This window comes from Clavelina lepadiformis, chromosome 4 (genome assembly GCF_947623445.1).
Source record: "Clavelina lepadiformis chromosome 4, kaClaLepa1.1, whole genome shotgun sequence".
Taxonomy (NCBI): Eukaryota; Metazoa; Chordata; class Ascidiacea; order Aplousobranchia; family Clavelinidae; genus Clavelina; species Clavelina lepadiformis.
In genome coordinates, this window is record NC_135243.1 from 5,632,749 (window position 1) to 5,642,030 (window position 9,282).

Below are 9,282 nucleotides of genomic sequence, written 5' to 3' on the forward strand. Positions count from 1 at the left end.
AGATATATTGGGGACCAAATCCTAAACTCAATCCTTGGAAAACCCACTATGATTTGAAACTGTTTGAGAGAGTCAATAAACAACGAATCTAGCATTACCTGCGTTCTATTTATAACAGTTGTTGGCACAGTTAATCAACACCCTTTGTTTGAGTGTATGGGCCGTAAACGACACCACTTGAGTACACAGTATGACCCAGAAGTTTTACAGCGCGCATGGTGTTAGCAAAACACTTACTGTGGCAGAACCTATAAATTAGTTCTGGCTGTCATGGTTATGATGATTGAAAACTGTTTTGCTAGACTTATCACAACTGCATAGGTTTATTAAATCGATTCTTCGATTGCATGGATGTTCAAACAAAAGTATAAAACATGCAATATTCATCTACTCTACTGTATCTAAATCGAATACATTGTTGTTTGCACGTATAACTGTAGGCTGACGATGCAATCTTGTTAGCCTACGTTTTATGTTAATTTCTTTTCAGTATGATTTCTAAGTATAGCTTTCGATTGAGAAAAAATAATAATTCATCCTTTTCCTGCTTTCATCTACTTTGCGGTCAAGCGAGCGCTTATATTTCTTAAGTTATTGAAAACGATTGCGGTTAGTTTGCTGGCGGTAACAAGATACTGTTCGTGTTTATCAGCTGTATTTGCTACGAAGCACGTATAAAGAACTCACGTAATCGAACGAACACGCACCTCGTTCTTTCTCTGCGGTTTGAGTCCACGTCTCTGGGTTGTATGCTTATGAAAAACACAGGTACGCATCTACAATTCTACATGCATGTTGCGAATGTTTTTCTTTGTTTGCAAATGCCCTCTCGAATAGAGTTGACTTGGAGTTATTGCAGCCATAGGATGTTGTAAAATGTTACATGTTATAAATATGGAGCTTCCTACGTATAGTTTTCAGGTTAATAGAGCATGCAAAAATATATTGCCCATTTTTAATGAGTCGACTTGAAGTATGAAGTATCACATGGGACTCCGAGTCATATTTGCTGGTCTAAGTAGTTCAAGCGGTTTTCGACCCTTTTCAGCAACAACCTCCATTTTAACGGTGAAATCCATTGGCGGCCTATCGCACTGCACCAATTTTCAAACAAGTTCGAAAATCAATAAGCACATTATACTTACTCAGTTCTGCATGTTTCAAGTCTACTGCAGTATAGCGTCTCGCTTACTGCTTCCAGAAGACATACGCAAACGCAAAGTCTAAGCAGCTTGTTAGTGTACACCAGGCATGCACAACATACGGCCCGCGGGCCGCATGCGGCCCGCGAAACCTTTTCGTGCGGCCCGCGAGATATTCCGTGATTTCGCTCATTCAGGAATTTTCTCCACGGTTACAGTTACATAATCAACAAATCCGATGCTTTACCGCCGCTAAGCGTTAAAAACAACTAGATACTGTAGTGCGAGAGGCAACCGTCTCTTGACAAGTTGACAGTAACCATCTTCTCAACGATATCTCTTATTCAACGGTTAATCGGTCACATTATATAAAGTAGGCTACACGTTAGTTACAACAACGTTAGCACGCGGCCCGCGAAAAATATTCTTTCGCTAAAACGGCCCGTGTACTGTTTTGAGTTGTGCATGCCTGGTGTACACACTCGACCATTGGTAACAACTACTGAGGTGCGAGTCAGCCGCATCTCTTTGGATATTACCTAGTGAACCAGGCGAACCCGATTGCAAAAGCAGAGCGTTTAAAAGTACAAAGCATTTTTTTAAAGTGAAATGTACCATGAGATAGATTACCTGGACATCAATTATGAAACACCGTGTTTTGGTTTTGCTTGTATTGTAAATTTAGAAGCCTCTAACTGCAAAACCTGTGGCCGGAATAAAAGCTGAAAACACTGAAACAAAATTTTCTGAGAATGGAATTAAAACAACACATTATTGTGTTAACCATAGAAGAGATACGTGAAGTTATTATTTGAATGAAATTATTCGGATCATGTTAAACTAACTCCAGAGGTCGAAATTTCTGTTACTGATAAAACCCCATCCCGTGTAGCTGTTGTTAACAACTTGTTTGGCTAGTTGGAACAATTATTACCGCTAAATTTACACACTGAAACATGTTAATGACGAATATAACTTGGTATACGCTGTACTTACGTCTATTACATGTTTTGTTAATTTATTTCCCAATAGAGAAGCCAATAGCATTGACAAGGTGTTGCAGTTTCGTAGCAGAAAATATGCAGTGTGTGGAACGAATCATTATTACATCATATGCACGCAGCATAACAATACCACTTTTTATATCTTTTTTGCGCTTGGCCTTTCGGACTATACGTAACAATTCCTCTTCTACATGATTTCATTCATGAAACGTGACTTATAAAATTACTCAGTGACCCGAGATTAGGTTGCGGGCGCAGGAGTTTAAAAGCCATGTTCTTTCTTACAAAACGTTGCGTGCCATATCTCCTTCCGTCAGCTTACATTGCACTCATGACAACTACATAAGCTGTGGTTAGTTATACAAGACTGGCCTTTGTGAAGTCAATAGACCATGTGACTAGTGCCCATACGCGCTCCACAGCCGATGTTATAGCTCTATTAAAACATACAGTGTCCTGTGCGGTTTATCCTGCATCTATTAGGATACTTCTTGACATTTCACTTCCATTTGACTACGCCCACAGCTTGTAAGAAACAATAAGTTCAGGGTTGGTTTGAAAATGAAGAGCGTTTAGTAACAACACGGTTTAACTTTTCATTTGTGAAACGCTGGCATACTTAATGTGTTCATCAGCACTCACAGTGGCACCAACTGAAGCTATTTGCAGCTATTTCGTTATAGAATATGTAGCATATAGCATATGTAGCATATAGCATATGTAGCATATATATGTGTAGCTTATAGAATATGTAGCATATAGATATGTAGCACATTATTACATTCAAATGCGAATAACCCCAGATATAGGTTACCAACTTCACGCTAACGCAGACGTAACATGGGCAAAGAAAATGAGTTTTAGAAATCTGGCAGCTGGTAAGTCTGTTTTGTTTGGAAGGAATTCCTAACGTACCTGTTGTGGTCTACAGACGAGCCAAAGTCACTGACGTATTTATGAAAAAACGATAACAACCAAACGGATGCGTAAAAAATTTTTAGAATGGAAAAGCGGTTTTTGCTTGGTTAAAGGTTAAAAGGGTAAAAAGGTTAGTGAATAAAAACCCACCTGTCGTCTGCAAACAGACCGATAATAACAGCAATACCAACAGCTCCCTATACCACTTACCACAGTGTGTTCTCATTTAAAACGTGTTGGCATTTGTCTAATTTCGTATTGCCTGGTTACGTTCCACTAACCTTGGTTAAGTTGTTGCTTGGCATATTGCGCGAGGGTTACGGCTGGGAAATTTTAGTTCTATTTTATAAGAAACGGTGACGTGACTTTGACCATAAATTCTTTGCAACAAAAACCTAATTCACTGTCGCACTTATTCAATCACCTGCCGTTAAAAACCTTTTCTCTCGTCAACCTTGGGTGTTCCAGCGTTGATAAAAAAAATGTAAACAATTATGCTCTTTAAAGCTTTCAACATCTAAAGGCACAGGTCAATGCGTTTGCCGAAGCTTTTATAAAATGCCAGTCAATAGCTCAACAATCAGGAAGAAACATGCCAAATCAATTACCTTACGTTTTTAAACGTTACGGTCTCGGTGGAGAGGGCACTTTCTCTGATTAAAAATGCGGTTCAGAGTGAATTTTAAATCGATAGACTGTTAATCATGAAATTGCAGTAAATAAACACGAACTATTCCTATTCTATCCTCAACAAAGCACAAAGACCTTGATGGAATCCTTCAATGCTTTGTAGTTCATTAAATAAAAGTTGCATGTACTTCACGTAAGGTCCCCAACTGCCTACAATCAGAGCTTGATTTGGATCTCACGGTTTACTTCCCATAACCGACGGTATGAAAGTATGAAACTACAGCATAAATTGTGCAGACATGTGTTGTACATATATATGCACCAAGGATTCTACTAACGGGTTCTACACGCCATTTACAGAAGATATTATGAAGATTATGATTATTATGAAGAAGATATACAGTTTGTAAAATAGTTTAAGAGGCGATATCATGCAGAAAACTTAGGCTTATTATTAGTTAAGATTTGAACCAAAACTCAGTCGGTGATCACATTAGGTTACGACAAAGCTTGTGACAGGTAAGCTCTACAGATTCATAAATAATTCAATAGTAAACGGAGAGTTTCTTACGTCTTGCATATAGTAATTAGTCGGGAAATTTCCAGACTAAATTAACCTTTTCGTTTGTTTCGCCATTAAGCGAAGTACGGACTGCTAATGCGACATTTAAAATGCCATATAGTGTCGTTCTGCGATGGATGCCGTGTTTCCAAAGGTTTCATGTGAGTACAAAAACTTTTTAACTTCGGCGACAATTTCTCAACGGTCCGACTTCTTTAAATGACCTAAGACCATTTATCGGCATTCGAAATTTTGTTTCTTTCGAATTCCATTACACAATAGATTATTGTACCGAAATACTATACGATTCACATTTTACAAAAAGTAAACTATCTATAGCAAAGAAACGTTCATGAACTTAATCATATCTGTGCAAGCTGGGAAAAAAGCCACAAGGGTATAAATCCGCCAAAAACAAAGCGAATCATCATTTATTTTGCTGCGTCGAAAACGACTGTTTGTAAATAATGTTCGTAAACTACGGTGTTCTGACGAGTCCAATTCCTGGGGATTTTTCGTCGTCTGACTAACACCACTTACAAGCTTAACGCGACATGACTTATGTAAATATGCATGACATTAATTAAACATATAGTTTAGATTCTAATCTAGAGCTTTGCTGATTATTATCTATCTCGCTTTGTGACACTGCTTTTAACTTAAGAGCAAACCGCTAAAGCAAATTTACATTCGAAATCTTCTATTGTACGATTATATGTAATTTAACAACACCCTTATTACCAACACTTGCGACGCAGAAAAGCGTTTTTCTCTGTTGAACTTGCCTAAGTTTCAAACTACATGCTGCCTAGGCTCTGACTCATTTACCACGTACGCTTAGTGCTTCTATTCACTGTTAAAATGTGAGTGTTGGTAATTCCTGTAAAACCGCGCAAATAATAATGCGACAGCTACAATAACTACTTCAACTCAATCAAACCTCGCCTGAAAGCATATTTCCAGTTATTCTGCCGGTAGAAGCTAGGACGGTTATTACAAATCTAATGCATGAAAAGCTAACTTCGTTTCCATTCGCTCCAGTCTAATGGTATAAATTACCACACAGTCTCGTAGCCTAATTACACTCTGCAAATAACTGCCAAGCATCTGACGTTCTTGATTGGGAGACAACTCAGCAACCGGGTCAAACAGGTTCGATGAACTTCGCTCAGATGACAAAACAAAACCGTTAGAAAAATCAAAAATAGCTGACTGTAGACTACACACATATTCAAGACCCTATTTTGTTAGACTAATGCAATGCGCGTGTAGTGGGACCCGCCCATTAAGTTTGGCCAATTGCTTCAGTCGCTTCATATGAAACTTCAGACATTGATTAGATTAGGGTACTTGGACAATTGATTCTAATAGATTAGCAAAAATATGTCGTTTAGTTTCCAGAAGTGCTCGTGAAGCTGTTCGTACAATAACAATGGCCAGCTAACAAACTGACAATGAGTCGCTATGTAGCATGTCAGAACACTGAAGTACAACGATCCACGCGCAATTTTACTGGAACCATGCAAAGCTTACATAAAATCTCCGAAAAATGTACCTGAAGACCGTAAATAAACAGGCACGTAGATGATTTTTATTGTAGCGTAGTAAGCCTTAATCTGATGACATTTTCAGCAAATATTATCTTTAAGGTAGCCAGCCAGACAAAGAAGGCTATTGTGAGTTGTTTGAAATTTTTGGCGCGATTGCAGAAATAGTTAGTTGAATCACGGCATTTACGTGCGCTGTAACGTACTCTACATTTGACGTATGGTTTTATGACGACATAACTTGATGTGGTCAAGGTTTCTAAGAACACGCATAGCGCATCTGTTACAGTGCAGTAGCAGACTTTGGATAGCAGCGATTCACGCAGGTATACATGTGCTTGTATGGAACATTAAATGCAGAAATCTGAACGCTTCTTGACTCAAGTCAGTGATTCGGATATATAGAGATCGCAAATTTATCTTTTTGCTGTAATCAATTTTTTTTTATCTACAGCTTACCTCTTATGCGATTACGGACTTACGACAAAGTTGTATGTTGTATTAACAGATTGGGATGCTTTGTGATAAGAATGTCAGATCCTTATGCATACTGTCATCCCGCGGACATACAGTACATCTACATAACTCTTCAAACTATCGCTATAAATTATTAGGCCTTGTCAACCAGAGTGAACATGACCTAGTCCTAAAATAAACTTAGACAAATCAAAGAGGAAGCAGATACAGAAAACGGATAAATACAAGGTAAACACTTCGTTGTACACAATATAATACATGGCGTATCGTTAAAGTTCGCTTTGAAAACATGTACAAGCCTTACCTCGCTTAATTTTGAAAGCCTGTTTAAATCTTTTAAGAACTTACTTGTGTTTTAAAACTTGCTTTACTTGCAACTCTTTTTGGTTGGACGGAACATAAAACTAGTCCTTAAAAGCAGCATGTAGACCTATCGCTATTACAAGCAGAAACCGTCTGTAGGTAGTCCTAAGTGCAAAGCCAACACTGTAAGTGGAACTGATTTAAAACGCAGGAAAGTTGACACTCCATAACCGAGGTCAATGAATGCAAAGGAAGGCTGTACTCACTATTAACCAAAGAAACAAGATTGAAAACATGCTGCTTTCTTAGCTCAAGTTAGTTCACCATTTTTCAATGCATGCACCTTCATGGGAATTTCTGCAAGCGCGTAACTTATAATGCCGAGGCAGCTGGTCCTGCGGCATGCAGCTGTAATTAATGCAAACGTTGTCTCCGACTATATACAAATTGAAAACCACGGGAAGATTTGAACTGATCCCAGAACCTTCTCTGTGCGACAGTTGTTGTGTAATGCAGCCTAAACCCGTGGTGTTCGTTCACACGTATATTCGTATAGGGACCTATTAGATATGATTGAATACAACAGCATAGTGATACAGGTTTACTGCATTATAAGGCTTTTATTTTATCACCGTAGATTGACACCCCTGCGTATTATGGATTACATCTATTTGACATCCAAGGAACTCGTTTTTACACCGCTAATAAGCTGCAATAATTTAATTAAAAGTTAATTAGCGTGTGTCTATTGTAAAACCGCTGCTTTAATATTTCAATTATCTTCATTGTTAATATGAAATTTGTTTTTATTGCGTATGGCTTATACTGTTGGTATTACTGACTTTTTAAATCAATACAACTACATATGATGGCATATGCAAGACTTGAACGGTTTAAGCATGACTTAGTGTTACATGACTTTACCATAGTCATGCAGTATATGTGAAGCCCATGCTAAACGAAAGGTTGTTTCACGAATATGTACGGCTTTTGTGTAGTTTTTTAAGAATTGTCTCGTAATTCGTGGTCCAGAAAGCGCATGGACGTTTTAATAGCCAATTAAATCAGATTTAAATTAGCGTTTGCTTAACTACGTTATTGTCTTACCACATCAATAGACTTGTATGACCTTTATCAATTATTAACAAACTAAGTATTGCAGAGAGACAAAGATCAATTTTAAGATAAAACAAATCAAACCCTCGTAAGCGAATATCACTATTTCACTGCAAACATCCTACGTTCGATGCTATTTTTCATCAGCTTCCTGTTAATTGAAGTTAAACGTTATAAAATTTGTATTTACTCATGCCTTACAACAATATTAATTATCATTAAGAAACTAACAGAAACATGGCAAAAGTTGATTAAAAAAACAAAAACAAACGAATTCTCGTAAGTTTATAATCGGAGCCACGCCACAACAAGCAACCTGGTCGAGAAATCAAAAGTGACGACCGACCGGCAAGAGCCAAATACAAGAATTGATTTCAAAAACTCTGACGTACTTGCCATACTTGATTAAATTAACTGCATGAGATTTTGTTTTAGTTCCGTGACAAATTGTTAGATTAAAAAATCAATAACTACAGAACAGCGCATTGAAGTAGAACTAATATAATGGTTCGACTAGAAAAATACAAGATATCGAATGACACACAACATCAATTTGCAGAAAATGATACGTTATGTTTAGAAATTAAAAATAATTACTTTGCAAACAAGATATAGACTATCATTTTATTTTCGTTTTGAGAAATAGCAAATAGGCTTATACCATAGAAAAACTTGCTTAATGTGTACTGTATTTTAAGGATGCACAAAAGGAAAGGCTTTCGTCACTTCATTGTCCGTAGACTTGGTAAACAATAAGTTAAATGTCAGCAAATTTTCAACCACTGCAAACCTGCACAAATGATACGACTCTGGCATCTTATACAAAGCGCTACAAATAAAACATGATAAGACCGACACTACATGTACCCTTGCTTATAGTCTTCACAATAAAATGAACAACTTAGTGGCTCTAGGTTAAAACGCGACCTTGATATATAGGCTACCTTCTACTCTGTCACTGGCCACCCTGAAACCACGGGTTTTACAACTCGCCTATGCGGTTAACTTTAACTTATGTTCTTCTTTGTCGTTGAAATCAAATATCCACTTCATGTAACAGGTGATTTTTTCAACACACAATGTCAATTGGTAATCATGGTTAAATTGTATTGACTATAGGTAATTAAGCCCGCAGTACAAGCCAATGAAAACGACGATGTTAGATACCCCGTTTTGTAATCTTAGTGCGCATATTGTTATTTGAAAGATTACGAGGTTCAAGGGGAGACGATTTTACAACCGACCGTAGGACAAGAACGACCTTTTCCATTTAAGAGGATGTTGTTTCAAATCGGATGTACACAATCTGATAGAAGCATGTACTTGGGGTTCAAAAACACCACTAAAGTACCCTTTAACGAGGTGCTTGACGATCCCATAACCTCGATATAAACGTCACGAAACACAAACGTATCGCGTAAACACGACGGTTTACTAAACCAAGAATCAGTAAAATTCATTCCCGTGTGGGGTTTTGAGGTATGCGAGGGTGATCTTACGGGATTAAGACGTAAACATGTGAATTTTAATGTTTTATAAACCGATATTATTTCCCATAGCATAAGGTCATCGATTTACAAATT

The 9,282-nt window shown here is 37.6% G+C and overlaps 1 long non-coding RNA gene across 1 annotated transcript; it reads left to right on the top strand.

Annotated features, from left to right (window-relative positions):
- The first annotated feature begins 5,672 nt into the window (after positions 1–5,672).
- On the top strand, positions 5,673–7,466 carry LOC143452129 (uncharacterized). Its single transcript, XR_013114948.1, has 2 exons — positions 5,673–6,187; positions 6,312–7,466. It is a non-coding gene; the product is annotated as an uncharacterized LOC143452129 (long non-coding RNA).
- The last annotated feature ends 1,816 nt before the right edge of the window (positions 7,467–9,282 follow it).